The sequence below is a fragment of the Neolamprologus multifasciatus genome, chromosome 22 (assembly GCF_963576455.1).
Source record: "Neolamprologus multifasciatus chromosome 22, fNeoMul1.2, whole genome shotgun sequence".
Taxonomy (NCBI): domain Eukaryota; kingdom Metazoa; phylum Chordata; class Actinopteri; order Cichliformes; family Cichlidae; genus Neolamprologus; species Neolamprologus multifasciatus.
Genome location: NC_140459.1, coordinates 29,557,907 through 29,576,030, shown reverse-complemented (window position 1 = coordinate 29,576,030; position 18,124 = coordinate 29,557,907). Strand labels below are relative to the sequence as shown.

Genomic DNA, 18,124 nt, shown 5'->3' with positions numbered 1-18,124 from the left:
GGCAAAGCTTCTACAGGGAACAACACCGCATAAGGCAATATTAAATGCTTAAAGTGCATGACCAAAATCTAAACATTGGAAACAACTTTCGAGTTTCAACAAAGTGACATTGTAGTGTGCCATAAGATGTCAAATTCAATACAACTTGTGATTATAGTCAGATCTGCAGATTTACCACAGCAACTTAAAAATCACTGTATAATGCAATTACAGAAAATACTTAAGTGACACAAAAAGGTAAATCTGGACGATTTAGTCCCCAGTTCCAAAAATCAGATTCAGAATTATAAGTTTTCTATTATGTAATAAATTTTACAATAAAAGAAATGCATATAGCAAATGTCAAAATATTCTTAATTACATGCTAAGACCACAAATCCAGTACTTAACTTGAGTACAGGTGACAGCCTTAGAACCTTTTCACATTTGTTTGCACATACACTTTAACATTTATAACACTCAAGATCCTTGACCTACAATGGAAACCTGGTACACGAGAACTAATATGAAGTGTAAATACAAAAGAAATTGTGTTGCTTTAACAACTTGAACAAAAGCCTTCAATGAGGCAAAGCTTAAACAGGGAAACAACACTGCATAATGCAACATTAAATGAAGTGTGTAAAATAAAATGTAAACATCTGAAACAACTTTCCAGTTTCAACTAAGTGACATTGTAGTGAGGAGTAGGATGTCAAACCTGACAGAATGATTTCAGGATCTACAGTTGTAGGTCTGCAATGGCTACAGTCTGCAGAATTACCACAGCAACTCAAACTGAAGAAAATGTTGTGAAACAAGAAAATATATCCATCTGGGTAATTTTGTCCCCAGTTCAAAAAACTCAGTTTCTCAATTATGTTTTCTTTTCCACAATCAAAAGAAAAATGGCATTCAGTAAATCTCTTAAATATTAAAAGCTATGACAAAATATTTATAAACAAGGATCAACATATATATATATTTATAAACTTTTAAACAGTAAAATGGAGCACTTATTTTGGGGGACATTTCGATCTAGAAGAGTCATTGCGTCTCCTTTTGGCAGAGTTTGTTCTTCAGCACTTGTATTTTGTTAGACAGTTTTTTTGTCTTCCAGTCCCATGAGCACCTTCTGGAAGAACTCAAATGTGTAGCGAAGTGGCTTTGGGTAACTCAGATTGAGGCAGTAAATTAGCCCAAACAAAAGTGCACACCTGCTTGCCACATCGAGAAGATCCGGCAAGACTGTGCATCTCTCGATAATGATGCCAACATCTTCAAGGGAGTCATCAGGCTGTGCTCCTTCATGGATTATTTTATAAACACCCAAATCCATCCTCTCGAGCTCTTCAGCTTCCATCACGTTGAAATCCTAAAAAGGACAGAAATATTTTAAATCCGTTGTATTTTGGTCATCGCATCATCTATCTATTCACTCCATTTTAGTTAAAATGGTCCACACTACCCTAATTACACATATCCCTGAATGAGACTGAGGAGAACAGACCAAAGAAAAATGTGGATTTAAGACTATCACCAAATAAAGACCAAGAAGAAGATACATGAAACATGGACAGAGAGCAGGAGTATGCATTAATAATATTATCAATATTCTGCTGACCAGGGTTATTTTCTTTAGTTTCGCATAAAACAATTAAGTGAATGGAAACAAAATCCTAGTATTTCCCATGCACTTTATTGTTGTAAGCTAATTTAAAGAAAACTGATTGCTGCCAGAACAGGAGAATGCCTGTGCTTGTTTAGAAAATACATTTTTCAACTTACAAAACTCTGGGAATTATGACAGTCAAAATTTTACTGAGGGGTGGAATATCCTTTTAAAAATAAACTTACCATGTACTCTTTGATGAGATTTTCAGGGTTCTCATTCAGGTATATAATCACAGCTTTAAGGATGCATTCACACTTCACTTCGATTCAGGAACTCTAAACAAAACAACACATGCAGCGCAATTACTTTTTTTGAAGTTTTTAGAGACCCCCACAGAACTCAAGTCAATTTTTATTGTTTAACCAATTCATAATTGTTTCTAAGTAATTTTAAACATGCTTTTTGCAAGCAAGTAGTATTTTGTGTTAGAGAATGAGAAGCTTACCAATTCATTCCCATAAAGATTATAAGTTATGAGTCCAATTACACTGATTGCGATACATTGGGTCGCGGAAAATGCAGCTTTAGCGTGGTGTACCACCCGAAAGAAGGAAGAAAAGTGTTGTTGCATAGGAGTGTTGTTCAAAGGAATCAAAAACATTTTGATAGATATTTCCAAATATTAATGACAAAAACTACACACTGTCACGTTAATATGAGGTATGCGGGCTACCACCACATTTGCCGTATTTATACCAAGTTTGAGTGAAAAAAAATAATCTATTGTGTCACTGAGTTGTGGCAAAATGTGAAATGTCCTCTGCCTTTGTCTTTTCTCAGTGTAGCTAATTATTCTTTTGGACAATTAATGAGTAACAAAAAAAGAAAAGAAAAAAGCTACAATGCCAGCAGCGGCACTTATGGCCTCTAGGTGCATGAGTTACTTAGTTCTGCTTTGTGTCAGGACCAAATCCAGAATATAAGCCAAAAGCGAGATGAGACGTATAACGCATGAGAGAACAAGCATAAAATGACCCAAGAAAGTTAAAAATACAGGTTAATAACCAGACCTGAGATCAACCTGCAACTAATCTATTAGTTACAGAACATTTTAACAAGACAGAATACCTGTGAAATTGCAGACAACGCTGCTGTGATCCGCCGCGCTGTTTCCCCTCCTTTTTTTCATAGAATCTTCATCAACTGGTCAGAGTACTGGTCAAGACTGCTCATGAATGTGGACAGCAGTGGAACTGTGGTGATTCGGGTGAACTCCGCATTGATCTACAAAGTTCAAAAGTAAAATTTTTAAATAGTTCAGCACAAAACAGGACTAAATCCAGACCAAACCTGATCTAATCCCAGACAAAAAGTTCTGGTGCTGTTTGGTTTGATTTAAAGAAAAAAAAAAAAGGGGGGGGGGGGGGGAATCGATTACTCAGATGGGAATGTGCAAAATCAATTACGATTACAAAAAAAAAGAAAAAAAAAGATTTTTAAATCGACAGAAAAGTTATTCCAACATGCCACCCAAAACATTTATAGATGGACCGGCAGAATCAGGTGGCTGCAAAAGAGTGCCTCACCCATGCAGTACGAAAATCACAAAATGCACAAATTTTGCACTTTAGTTGTAAAAGGAAACTCTGACGTGTATCATGTTAGCAACGTCCTGTTTTCTCAAAATCGTGTACAGTGAGACACATGCAAAGGGGTAGCACAGAGATGGTCTAAACTTAAGAACAATCCTGTTTCTTTTAAAATGTATTAATAATACAAGTTAAATTTCAAATGCTCCAAAATTTCTATTACTCATTTCATAAATCTGTTCCTGTGAGCACGTTTACCATTATATACCGGAGCAGCCCAGTCTGTGAACGTGACCCACTTGCCCCCAAAAATAAAATCAAGTATACTGGGTTGTTAGTGCTCCGTTTGTGTCAGTTTTTGCTGGTAAAATCATTGTTTGTATCGCTAGGTGTCAAAGATATGACACTTTTATTTAATAGTTCATTCAGAGTCGTCCCCCCCCCCCCCCCAAGCAACACGAAAATGGCCCAAAATAGGTCAAAACATGCCACAAAATGCTCGGGTGCGAGCGAGCGTTTCCTACGACGTCTACATCACCCGGACGCTCGCTCGCGCCCGTAAGCACGGGGAGCGTGCTTGATGCCCGTGACGTCATCGCAAAAAAGTAAAACATTAATAACTGGAAAACCGTAGCAGCACAAATGTTAATTTTAACAGCACAAACAAGCACTAACCAAGCAGAGCATTTTGTGGCATGTTTTGGCCTGTTTTGGGTCGTTTTCGTTTTGCTTGGGGGGAAGGGGGGCTCTTCAACTCTCAATGACCTATTAAATAAAAGTGCAATATCTTTGACACCGTAGCAAACAAACGGAGCACTAACCACCCAGTATACTTGATTTTATTTTTGGGGGCAAGTGGGGGTCACCTTCAGAGGTCTCTTTGAGACTCGATGCGCGAAGATATGCAAACTACGCAGTTCGCGGTTCTCTTCAGTGAAACTGACGAGTATGGACTCGTCAACAATCACTGCACATGTATCCCAATTCTTGTTCGGGCTAACGTTCTCCTAACTTGATAGTGCAATAAAATAAGTGTGCTATTCGGAGTTCGAATGAAATTTTAAACGCAGATGGGACAATATTCAGATGTGCAGTAACGTCGAATATGCAAATGAATGTTTCCAATGCTAGCAAAATGCTACAACCTACAGAACACATACGGCCCACATATTTACCGGAAAAATATACGCCATATATTATCACAAAGTACTAGTTAAATTATATTCTATTAAAAATAAGAAGAAATTACCTTAACTCCAATGGATGAATCGTGATTAATCCCTCTTTCCAGACACGTGGCCAAAGCACACTGGCGTAGATGAAGAAGGTCAACGCATATGCGCAAAGATTTTTTTTTCATTCTCTGCGCATGCTCAGAAAGGATGTGGAAAGGGCTCTTTGGATTTAATTAAATGTGTTCAATAAATTGGAAATATCAATATTATTTAACATTAAAATGGTTTAGAATTAATTAAATCAAATTTTAAAATATTAATTACACCCATAAGATTAACAATTTTAAGTATATTGAACATAAAACTATGAATTAATTTTTAAAAAGCCCATGTTTTATTTCTTAGAGTGCAGTTGATAAAGGTGTTTTGTCCCTTGCTAGCCCTGACCCAGTAACTCTTTCTAAGGAAAGGTCTGCTTCTGAGCACCAGTGGTTGAATTGAGATGCAATGCTTACAGCTTAGGAAGAATGAACTTACACAGAAAGCTCTGCTTTACTCTAATCCCAGAGCAAGAAACCATAACTTCAGTGGACATCCAAATTGGCTACTCTACCTACTACTCTACCTTTAAGATTACACAGCCGCACTGATTTCTCCCAGCCAATCAGTATTCATATTGATTTGTAATATGAAATCAATGCAAGTGAAGATACACATGCAGGAGATCCTGCATGAGCTCCTAAACAGTCTTAGGTGCAGCTGGTGGTGCTGGTATATCAAAACATAGCTAACCTTCTGCCAATGGCATGTACTGATAAGCCATCATGGAAGATTTGAACTACATGTGTAACCTCTTTAGAGTCCAGGTATCACCTCGTGCTACCAGTAGCACCCCAATCGCACCAAAGCAACTAAAACTTATTAACCCCCTCTACTACTTAACTGACCACATCGATATCCCAGAAATGTAACTGACTTGATGATTTTGTCACGGGGTGCCGAGGCAGGCCGTGTGTGAATATAAACGGACCCAAGATGCAGACTGCGTAGTAGTGAGTGAGTTTTATTAACACAAGGGTGAAGTACAACACAAACGAAAGGGTGGCGAGGAACAGAACTGAAAATACTCTAAACTGGGAAAACTAAAACAACAAAACCAGAGCACGAATGAGAGTACCTTGCAGGGAGAAAGTCCAGGAAGACGGAGGAACATACACAGGAAGACGGAGGGCAAGAACACAGACGAACCAGCAACGAGGACGGGTGAACACACACTATGGCTGTGTCCCAATTCAGGTTCTGCACGCTTGAAGTACGCATTTTAAGTGTGATTACGTCACCGCCACGCGATGACGGCTGTCCCAATTCGAAGTGTACTTCAAATGCATACTCCAAATGCGCCGTCGATTTCCCAAAATATCAAGCGTGGTCCGGTGCGTGCTTCGTGGTCCCATATATCCCACAATTCATAGCACGGCGGTGGGTGTGGATAATTTTGCCGCACAATACGGCAGAAGGGAGCGGCCGAGGAGTGAACTGTCAAAAGTAAGTACTGAAGTGCCTTCATTTCTGTCACGCAAAGCTGTATGTAATGTTTCTCGCGGTTAGTATCATGGTTGCTAGGCAACCTGAACAGCGCGACGAAGGCTAGACCGTCCCATTTCACACACCTCTCACTTCCGCACTTCTCGTACTTATAGTACGCACCGTACGTAGTGCGCGTACTTCAAGCGTGCAGACCCTGAATTGGGACACAGCCTTTAAAGACACACACCAGTAATCAGGGGATGGGGAACAGGAGGGAAACACACCTGGGAGACATAACAGCTGATGAGGCAGGGGAAATGTAACCAGAACACACTGACATAAGACAGAGACCTTCAAAGTAAAACAGGAAACACATAAACGTAATGACGCAGACTCAGAGACGCAGACTAAACACAGAGACCTACTACACTAAGGGGATACACAAGCAGGGAAGACACCAAACAGAGGGAACACAACTAAACCCTAGGAAACCCAAAACAACAGTCATAATACAAAACTATCAAAAGTAAAAGTACATAACCAAAAACACTGGGTCACCAACCCAGGACCATGACAGATTTACTCTAAGAAAAAAGAGTTTCTTTACATTTTTTGATCAGTGTAAAAGAGCAGACTGAAGACCAGTGATTTGATTCCTTTTTACTGTCACTTTAGTTGCTGCATGGTTACATTTAGTCAGACATCTTTGGTACGTTAGGAAGTTTAGGAAAAGGAATGTGGTTTAAATTAAACATGCACCTTACCAGTTTTGCACTTAACGCTGCACATTCTGTTTAAATTTGACAAGAATAAGTCTTTTACAAGCATCCACATGTGATCATTTCGGAGTGACACTATAGCCTTGACCCAGAGGTGTGAGACACCGGCAGCTTTGACAAAACGGCAGCATTTTACGCTCTGTCTTACAGGTGGTTCTTGCCTGAGGCTCATAATGGCAGCGGCTTTTTCCAGGATTCAAAGGATTGCTCACTATAATCTTTATAGTGAGTGAGGGCATTTCACAGAACTTCATCATCCACTGAAAACATTTCTCCTTCACGTTTTTTTTTCCCCTGTGTTTCGACATTCATACACAGAATTCTTCAACAGGGATGACCCACTCCACACACTCCCCAATCACCCAGTGTAAACACAGATGAAGCTTTGTAGTGTAAACATCATTGAATCTTTATAAGAAATAGATTTCTAGGTTCTTCATCCTTCAGTCCATGGGAGGATTTCCACTTTGAAGAAAGTTACTTTGTGCTTTTATATTTTAAAAAGAAGAAGAAGAAGAAGAAAGCACAGTGTGACGTAAGATGATGATCATTCTAAAGGCTGATGTTACTGCTTCTTAGATACATGATAGTCACCATATATATCCTGTAGGGAACTGTATTATTGTTTTCCGTTGTAATCAGTAAGAGAGTTGTGTCATCTTGATGAGGATGAGCAACAAAGGGGATTTATGCATACAGCCATGAGAATGCATTATGCCCGTCGTGTTGCATTCGGTGACTCCGATTTTTCCGGTGTCCGGGGTGAAGTTTTCCCTTAGTGTCAGTGCGGGTGTGATAAATGAGGGTCATTTGGACTTTAACTGAAGGTCAGCTGTGGCTGAGTCTTTAGTTGTAAAAACCACTTTGAGAGTTTTGTGTCATATTTTGAAAAAAAAAAAAGTTTGTACCTTTTTCTGGCCTTGATCCACGTTTAAACACTGACACCTGAATCCTGGTTCTAAAAGAAATGCGTTAACCTGAAGGTAACCACCGCTCCCACCGAGAGAAGCATTTGCTACCCAGCCTTCTCTTGTGGTCGGGTGTGTAGGTCTCTCGTGTTAATCAGAGGATCAATCATGCTAATGAAGCCTTGTGCTCCTTCTTAGCAACCCAGTGTGTGCAGACGCTTTTCCGCACGCTGTGGACCGCGCGTGAATTTTTGCGTTTTATAATAACATCTTCCTGGGTGCTTGGCTGCACTGTAGGTGGATAGCTCATTGTCAGCTCTTCAGCCTCAACATATCCCTCGCACACACACACACACGTGCACACACACACACACGCGCACACACACACACACGCTGCATGCAACCACACATAGATTGCCCCATCATTAGAGTCTGGAGAACAGACACAGACATGAGAGGGGGGTGGAGTGGAGATGGATAGACAGAAAAAGAAAGAGGGGAAAAAAGAAGATGGATTCAGGAGGGAGGACATTCGGGTGCATCATTAGCACAGGAGATGGAGAGATCCAGGAATAGGGAAATATAATGGAGATAAGACAGTTCATTTGAGATTTTAAATGTACAAAAATATGCAAAAACACGGTAATGAGACAAGGATATTAACTGTGCGCACCCTGTCATGCCTGCACAAAGCAGTATGCTCCCAGATCTGGCCTAATTATCGTTTGCTTGAAATTGTCATACAAAGGGCAACATACATTTGGGCCAAACTAATTAATCAGAAGTTTTATATTGTGATTAAAAATAAATGTCGTAATATTTTGTGAACGTGTTGCAGATCCTTTCTGCTCACATTTCAGGTCAATTTTTTTCTCAGAACAGATACAGAGATGAACAAAAATCCAAACACGAGTTAATTATAATAAGCAGAGACAATTCGCTAGACAGGCTCTCCAGATTATTCAAAAACTCCCACGTAGATGTTTTATTTACAAGTGGGTTTCAGAAAAGTTGTGAGGTTCTGTAAAACTAAAAAAATGGAGGAATCAACAAATAATTCAACACTTTACTTAATGAAAACAAAGAAAACAGGTCAAAAATGATTACGTGTATTGTTGTTGTTTGTTTTAGTCAGTATGGAATTTTTTCACAGTGCCAATAACACATTTTCCTACTGGAGGTTTCTTCATGTTAAAAGGGAGTTTTTTCTTCACACTGTCATCAAGCGTTTGCTCACAGCGGGTTGGTCTCTGCCTTTCAATACGAAGGGTCTTGAGATGACTGTTGCTGTGACTTCATGCTTTGTAAAGAAAACTGAATTTTAATTAAACCCCGGCATCCGTGATGCCATGTGCACTCTTGCACATACCACAGTTAACTTGTGAATCCACGAAGGTCCCATTAATGCTGAAAGCAATATTGGAGTAAAGTATGCTGTTTTTAAAGAAAAAAAAAAAACACAGATCAAGGAGGCCCCTTACTTACAAGGACCTATAAGTGTTTTATTATCTATTATTTATTTATTTATTATTATTATTATTATTATTATTATTATTATTATTATTATTATTATTTTATTACCAGACCCTGAATAAGCATTACCCATTTTTCCCTCCACTTACTAAATTTTTAAAGAGTCTTAAAAGAAGAGGTCCAGCACACTGGTAAACTTGATCATTTTTATTTTGGAATGTGCTGCCTGCATTGATTTCCAGTCGATCTACATTCCTACATTCCCCTATGGTCCTGGGCTCTGAGTGGTGAGCAAAAGAATGAGCACAAGCAGCAGAAATGAGCTTTCTCCAAAGGGTGGCCACAGGGGTTTCGCTTACAGTCGCCACTCGTCTGCATCAAAAGCAGCTTGCTGAAAATGGTTTGGGCATCTGACTGGGGTACCTCCTGAGTGAGGACCCAGACATGTCCTACTGGGAAAAAGTTTGGGGAACGATGAAGAGATTATATCTCTCAGCTGGCCTGGGAACACTAAGGTGTTCTCACGGATAAGCTGGAGGATGTGCCTGGGGAGAGGGCGGTTTGGGCTTCGCTGCTTTGCTGCTGCACCTGTGGCTTGGCACAAGATAAATGGGGGGGGGGGGGGGGGGGGGGATGGATGAATGGATGAATTAAAAACATTTGATTAGCTATAACATTTAATATGCTGTTTTGTATGATTGTGAGTGACATTTTAATAAGATTAACAAGATAGATTGGAATTTCTGTCTGCTTTAACCCTTTAAAACCGGTCAGAGCGGGCACGCTCCGTTTTGGGCAACTATTTTTAAATCCCGGTAGCTCTGCAACCACGTAAGCTAGCGCAATAGTTTTTTTGCATATGAAACCGGAGGAGTTGTACTTACATCTTATGCCATCAGCTCGTCCTAGGTCACAGTTTCCTTCCACATATAGCTTTGCAAAAACTGCATATAAAGCACTTGCAGCAACAAAAACATAATATTCCAGAAACACGCTTTGCCGATCCGATCAGCTGTTCATAACACTTCCTACGTTAGAATAGACGTCAGCGTGAACTTTCGCATGTCCGCCATTACCTGCCTCAAACCGGAAGTGACGTCATTTTCGCGGAAATGTAGTTTTTTACCATCAGGGCCTCATGAGCCTATACTGGTGTTTTTAAAAGTTATGTTTGACTTTATGACTTTCTGTGTCGTTTCTGGAATGCTTAGAAGTCAAAGTGCACTGCTAGAAATAGTTTATTTTGATGCACATGCTGTTTTTTTTTGCAAATTTGCACTATAATATTTATTTTCATTTTTCCTGCAGTGTATAAAAATTGGTGTATTTCAAAAATAAAACTATGAAGACACTCAAAATAAATTTCCTGTGGTGGGAAACTATTTTGTGCAACTTTTTTGTATTTACAGTTTTGAAGGATAAGCCTCTTAAATTTCTCTAACTAGAAATATATGTTAAAAAAACAAAAATGAAAATGAAAATTTTTTTTTGTAGTTTATTGCACTTTCTTGCAATTTATGTAATTTCTATGCACTTAATGCATACGTATTATTAAAATTTGGGCTATAATGGTTGTATTGATGTATAGCAACTTGAAATGCTCCAAAAATGGCACTACAGCATGTAAAAATATAATATAAGCTCTGGCGGACTTGGTTCTATGGTAGGTCTTAAAGGGTTAATGAGTCAATGCTCACCAAAATGTGGATCATGGAAAAGTGATACTACTTTGTAAGAGGAACTCTTAGATTTTAAAGATGTAGCAGTGCCCATTTATCTTAGCTTATTCTGCCAGACCTGAAATAGCAAAAGTGCCTGGAGTTTGATTATCATTAATTTATTTTAATTTCCTCTGCCATGACTGAAATATTCATATCCGCACATGAATTATTGGGTTTGAATACCCTACAAGAGCTGGCATTGCCAGAAAAAGCCTGTATCATGGACTTGAAATTTTAAGCAGGGCTCAATATTTCAACAGTGCATTCCAGGAAACCGCATGGAAGTTGTATTGACTTCTATCACTTGTGTTTCACTTTAGCTCTCGAGTTTATCGAAACATCAGCCAGTCTCCAAGGTACAAAATTGGTGTATGAAAAATAGACGAGGCTAAAAATATTGGCTTAGGGAGAGATTGATGAGAGGGATGAGGGGATGACAAAGCTGCACAGAAGGAACATTTGATCTTAGTACTTTAATTCACAGTGGACAAGACTGTCCTGTTACATTTCTGTAGTACATGTCTTGCAGTAACAGTGACCCATATGAGACATTCTCAGTTCTTATGAGCCTTCTATGACCCGGGAGTCCGGGAACTGGCACGATCACTAACAGGTTAATTTACTGCTGATCATTCTTAGCCATGCAAGCTGTTATCCTGATTTTTTTTCTAAGTAAATGGTGAAATTGAGCAGTTTGAAGACAACATTAGAGAATCAAAGCTTAAATGGTTTGGAGAGGAGGGCTAGTGGATATACTGGACTGAGAATGTTAAAAATGGAGCTGCCAGCCAGGAGGATGGATTGATGGATGACATGAAGAGAATTCTGGGATAGGGTGAGATGGAGGCAGATGATATGCTGTGGTGACCCCGAAGGGGAGCTGCCAAAAGAGGAAGAAAGACCAGATGAATATATTTCAGTATGAACTGAAAATGATTGGTTACTGAAAATTACATTCATTGTAATTTGTCAAAGTAGATTCTGTGGCTCTTTGAGCCTCCAAGGAACAGGCTTATTTTAGCTGATGCTTTGGATACATGATCTGATTGGAACCCGATGAGTTTGGAGGCTGGGTCAGCATCTTAGATGCGTTCTTCTAGCTGTACCTGAGAAGCAGTACAGCGGAGTGCAGTATCTCACTAGAGAGGAGTTACCCACTGCTGCAGCACTGTCGCAATGTTTAATTATTTAATTTATTATGTCTTTAACTTTCCCACCTGCCTCCATATGAGGAGTTTTGTTGGTTACTGTTCTTCCCCACAGGCTGATCGTAGGAGAGGTTATGAGAATGTGTCGATTTTGTGGCAAAAATACCACACAACCCAGTTCTAGGTCTTGGTCAGGGGGCTTCTGAAAACTCATCATGTGGTATCTTTAATCACCTGATTACAGATACCACATGATCTTTGTACACAAAGGTGCACAAAGATTTTAGCACTTAGCTGTTTCCCTAAAGAAGAAATGCCACTGTGCACCAAACTAGCTTATGTATAAACTGAAGTTTATCACCACTTGTTAAGCTGTCTTTCAGTAAGTTGTCAGATGTTACACGTTTAAAATTAACTTAAGAGTTCTCCCAAAACACGCTCATCTCAGTGTGTGCAGTGAATACATAGTAGAAAAGCAATGGGAGAAAATTTGGACAGAAAACAGACTGTGAATGGAAATATGAGTCTGAAATACAAAACAAGTATTTTTTTAAAATAATGGAAGAAAGGAGGGAGCAGAGGTAATGACAGAAGCAATGAGTATTCTCACAGACTTTAAAAAGAAAAGTCTTTTTTTTAAGAGCTGAGGTGGTTAAATATATATTTATACATGTGTGAGTGTGTGTGTGAGAGACCTTGTCTGCACATGTAGCTGTGTGTGTGTAAGAAAGCTGTCAACTACTCCAGACGAGAGAGTTCCAGCAGTGTGTCAACCTAATGGGCAGAAACTGGGGCATAGTGAATAATTCAGCAGCTTTTTAGGGGGAGAGGAGACGCTTCCAATATCTTCCCTTAGGAGAAACGGAAGGACCCTGGTCTCATAATACAGTCACACACACACCTACACACACACACACATGCACGCGCACACACACACACACAACACGGTATGTGAGTAAGACGAGTATGCCATCAATTCAGTCTCTGCCAACAGGTTGTGCTAAACTATGTATCTAAGCGGCTAGCTTAAACCCACTGAGACTCTGCGTGTTACTTAAAGGAAATGAGCAAAACTGTGGAGAAATTGTCTGTTGGTCAACTCGCTTACAGAAGTATCAGAATCACTGTTGTGTGCCTTGGGAGACACAGCATTGCATCAACCACCATCCACAGTTGTCAGGAGTAAAAGTAAAGCCGTGTAACAAACAACTACAACCCCACATGGAGTTAAAGTGCATTTACATGGAGACATCTTAAAAAACAACAAGAGAACAAGTGGACGAAAAAGGATACGTAGATGGATTTCTTGAATGGCTGTTGGTGGCTTCGTGATGCCACAGACTGCGAGAGCACAGCATAACCAACATCAAAACGAAAAGAGAAGCAAAGATGGCACATTTGCTGCTTTTCTCTTCATATTCATTTAACCGCACAACCAACTGTAGCTTCTGCACGACTACTAGTGCTCGAGGCAGCTTGCTGAGTCATTTAAAAGTGGATAGCTTTTTAAATAATGTTACAGACAGGCGTGCCAAGGCTGTCAGAGAACAAGCATTGGCAACTCTACACACAAAACATTTGGAATAAAACACACAAATTTATACAAAGCTGGGAGTTATGTAGTGCTTAATCCCCTTAAACTGTCTGTGGGAGAAAATTTTTGATCTCAGCAGTGGATTTGCTCACAGACAATTCTGCATAAAAATCAACAAAAAAAACCCTGTTTGCAAACCTTTTGCTTTTCACTGATGCTTTTCCCAACTGTTGCGATTCACAGGAAAGTTGTCTTCGGAAATGGCCAAAATCGGTATGTTGTAATGTTGTGCGAGCTCGCCTGTTATGGAAATGAATTCTCTCACAATTGTTCTTAAGGAAATGTTTGATGTTGTAAGATTGCTGGGTGTATATTCCCACTAAGAAATCAATCCATCCATTTTCTTAACCACTTGTCCAACTTAGGGTTGCAGGGACGCCAATCCCTGTCGTCACAAGGCAAAGGGAGGCAACACCCTGCGATCTCATGAATTACAGGCAAAGGGACCTAAACGGACAGTCGCAGGCAGGCGAGATTAAAGGAAAAGTGAACCTTCATTCAGGACGATTACAGTGTCCAGAATAATGTCCCATGAAAGGAAGACTCAAACCAAATCCACAGTAGGGAAGACAGCACCATTTTTACACAAAAGGGTACACAAGGGAGAGCTAAACCAATCGAGATGACAAAGGAGGAAGTAAAGTGAGACATAAAATACAAGATTACCAGAATAAAAGAGGACATGATTAACTAGAACACCAGACACAGAAGAACTTGACACACGAGGGTAGACTAGAGAAAGTCATAACTCAAACAGACTTAAACTGAATGGACAGGTTCTACTATACCACTTCTTACACTCTGCTTGAGCACCCACAACACTTTACACTACAAGCCTCATTCACACAAGCACTTGTTTCTTTGTCTAAGTGCTTTCTTTCCAGCATTAACACACCAGTGAACACGCTGGGAGAAACTCAGGGTTCACTGTTTTGCCAAAAGATACTTTTGTGCACAGACTGAAATACCACCAACCCCTTCTATGCCACAGCCACCCCAAGTTGAGACTAACTCAAAACCTAACAGGAACACAGAGTAAGGATCTCTACTGAATCAACAGAAATAAATGCTTCAACTATAGAAAAGAAGAAGAAGAAAAACAGAATCTAAAAAGCCTAAAATTTAATGTCCTGGGTTCAAGATCCAGAACCATAATATGGACAACCCAAAAATCCATCAGAGCATCAGGGCTGCCACATAGAAACAGACAAACAGGCAGCTTTTCATGTGCACACCTGCAAACAATTTCAAATAACCATTAGCCAGACTGTGGGAAGAAGCTGGGAAACTCCACACAGAGTGCTCCAGCCAAACAGGTGAGACCTGATACTAAACATGTGTGCTGTGGTGTGATAGTACAACTACTGCACCACCATTTAAGACTTGAGAGTAACAAACTTTGATCAGATCAAAGCTGCTAAATCAAGTGCGCTTAATCAAGTGCCTGACTGACTCATTAGCCACTTAATTCCTATGGAAGCAGTAAGGTTGGTTTTCACACCCTGCTTCTGCACTTTTGTTTCATTTTTGTTAAATAAGGTTGTATTGATGTAATTTTAAGACCCACTAAGGTTTTTATTGATAATATTTAATACTTAATTATATTTCACCCAGTAGTAAATTGTTGTACTGACCTCCTGTGAACTATAGCATCCATTTTAAAATATTGTTGCTCACCTATAAATACTTATGTGGACTTGCTCGACGTTATCTAGCAGATTGTTTATGTTCCCATGCCTCATACACTCACTTAGGTCTGCTGATCAGAACCTTCTAGTACAGGTTGGCTTGTGCAGACTAACAGTTAAACTTAAAACATGCTGCTTTTCATTAGCTTTGTCATCTTCAGAATAGCTTTAGCTGAGTCATTCTCCATATTGCATCTCTTTCATTAATATCGGTTTGATCACTATTTATATTACATTTTTACTCTAATTTTATCTGTAAAATTATTATTTTTATCCATTTTTCTTTCCTTCAATCAAGTGTATTGTTTTTTGATGATTTTACTCGTGCAGCACGAGTCCAGTTTGTTAAAAAAAACTGCTGTGTTGAAATGTGCTAACCTGACTTGGCAAGCAAAAGGATTTGAGCAAGTTTGACAACGGCCATAGATCAGTCAGGGTGTCCATGCTGACGTCCTAAGTAACGTGGACGGTGGAGTGTCCGCGTTGCTTACCTGGGGAACACCTGGCACAAGGATGCATTATTGGAAGAAGACAGTGTTTGGGCATTGCCTTCTTGAGTTGGATACAGAACCCTAGGTTTCCCAACAGAACTCATGTGGATGTTACTTTGGCACATACCACCTGCCTAAGCATTGCTGCAGACCCTTTACACCGTTCATGGAAACGGTACTCCCTGATGGCTGTGGTCTCTTTCAGCAGGATAATGCGCCCTGCCTCAGAGAAAAATGGTTCAGGAATGGTTTTGTGAGCGCAACAAAGAGTTTAAAGTGTTGACTCGGCCTCCAAATCTCGATCTAGTTAATGGAGGATCTGTGGGATGTGCTGGCCAAGCAAGTCTATCCAGCCGGCACCTCACAACTTAAAGGATCTTGTCAGGGGGCTGGGTCTGTGACCCAACTTTTTTTTTTTTTTTTTTTTTGTAATTTTGGTTTCTTAGATTATATTGAAATATGTTCAGTTCTTGTGGTGTTATTCTTAGTTAGGGTTTAGTTCAAATTTAGTCTAGTTGTGTTATCTCCTTGTCCTTGTTTTCCTTGTGTTTCTCTCCTCTGTGTCCCTCCCCCTCTCTCACTCCCTCTCTCTTTGTCAAGCTTGTGTGTCCCAGTTCATGTCTCTCCATATTTCCTGTTTTATTTTGTAAGTATTGAGTTTCCATGTTCAGTGTGTTTGGTTTTGCTTCCCCTGTGGCGTCTTGTTCATTTGGGTTAGCTGTGTCTCACCAGGTGTTTCCATTACCTCGTTACCCTTCTGTGTATTTAAGTCTTCCTTTGTTCAGTGTCAGGTTGTCTGTCAAGTCAAGTTTCAAGTGTTTCATGATTCTGTTCAGGACATGTTCATGTTTTGTCTCGTAGCTTCTCCTGCTCAGAATCGTGTTCATGTCTCTCTTCGTCATATTTATTATCATCTAGTTTTTTCCAGTTTAGGTTTTAGTTTTCACCACTGTTCGTTTTGCCTTGTGTTTGGATTCATGTTATCAGCTTTAATAAAAGTTTGCCTTTTCTTTAAACAGCAAGTTCATTTCATTTCTCCCATGTCTACTTTTGGGAGCGTTTCATAAACACACCGGCCATTCCAGCCGTGACAGATCTGCTGTTAACATCTTGGTCCATATACCACAGCACACCTTCAGGGGTCTGTAGGAGTCCATGCCTCCATGGGTCAGTGCTGTTTTGGCAGCAAAATGCAATATTAGGCAGATGGTCATAATGTCTCTCATTATTTTGAAGATGCTCCGTTATGACACCTCAAACTCAGCATTTTCACCATCGTCATCTCGGTAATCTAAAGTTGGATATGAAAAGCGATGGATCTAACTCAGACATCAACCCTAAAATCAGAGCCTGTTTTGTCTTTTTTGACTCCAGTATTAACCATCATTTACAAAAGGAACATCATGTTACATTGAATAATACTGAAAACTTACAATTCAGACCGAATGATCTTCTAAGATAAGAATTATCACAGACTTCTATACAACTCTACAACAATCCCCTGCCATTACAAAGAACATAGGAGGAAAGAAGCTCACTTTCCTGAGCCAGAAGGTGCAGCCATCTTTTATATAAAGTCTGTATATAATGAGTACACAGAGCTAACATGGTGGCAGAAATAAAAATAAAACTAGTCATTTTCCAGCTCGCCGCTCGAAAAATCTCCAACATTCAGAAACCATCTGTCCAAAAGTGTTTCTCTTTTTAAACTCTCCGCTGCCAAAGAGCCCAGCCTTATGTAACATGTGACATTTACAACGAGGTCCGTTCCCTGTCTACCTATCTGCCACTCTCTCCTGTGTTTTCCTCCCAAACCCTACTCTGCCCCATCCTCCTCCCCCCCTCCAGCTTCTCTTCTCTATCCAGTCTGAAGCACTGACATTTAATTAGTCAGTGAGTGGAGGGTGCCTCGCCACATCAGCCCTGTAGTGTTGCTGACCTTTTCTGACTGGGTCACTCATCTGCCATTAGAGTACCACCCCAACCACCGCAATGTGCACACACAAAGACACGCACACACCCTCATTACTCTCTCAGATCTAGCAAAGAATACTTGAGATGAGCCAGCTGGTGATCTGGCAATTGACAGTAAGGTGGAGTGTTCTTTTCCAAAATTGGATGACGTCAAAGGATATGTTTCATGATTTGAGATGCGGACTGTTGTTATGTGTGTGCTCGTGTCCTCTGATCTTCACATCTGTATATCGATGCAGGTTTGATCATGTTGTTGTGGCCCTTTCTTGCAGACGATTGCATCACTCTAATCAGCCATCACAAGAGAAGACTAACGTCAGTTATCCTTTCATCTTCGGTCAGCGGAAAATGCCCTTTTGCAACACACATGCGCATAGAAGGCTACACGCACGCACACACCTGTGCACCCGGTCAAAGCCAATCAGCAGTTTCCTGTTCTGTCTCCCCCCACGTCTCCTCTCCA

At 40.1% G+C, this 18,124-nt stretch overlaps 1 pseudogene; it reads right to left on the bottom strand.

The window, feature by feature from the left end:
- Positions 1 to 411: 411 nt before the first annotated feature.
- LOC146493708 (uncharacterized) lies at positions 412 to 16,844 on the bottom strand (annotated as a pseudogene).
- Between the last annotated feature and the right edge of the window lie 1,280 nt (positions 16,845 to 18,124).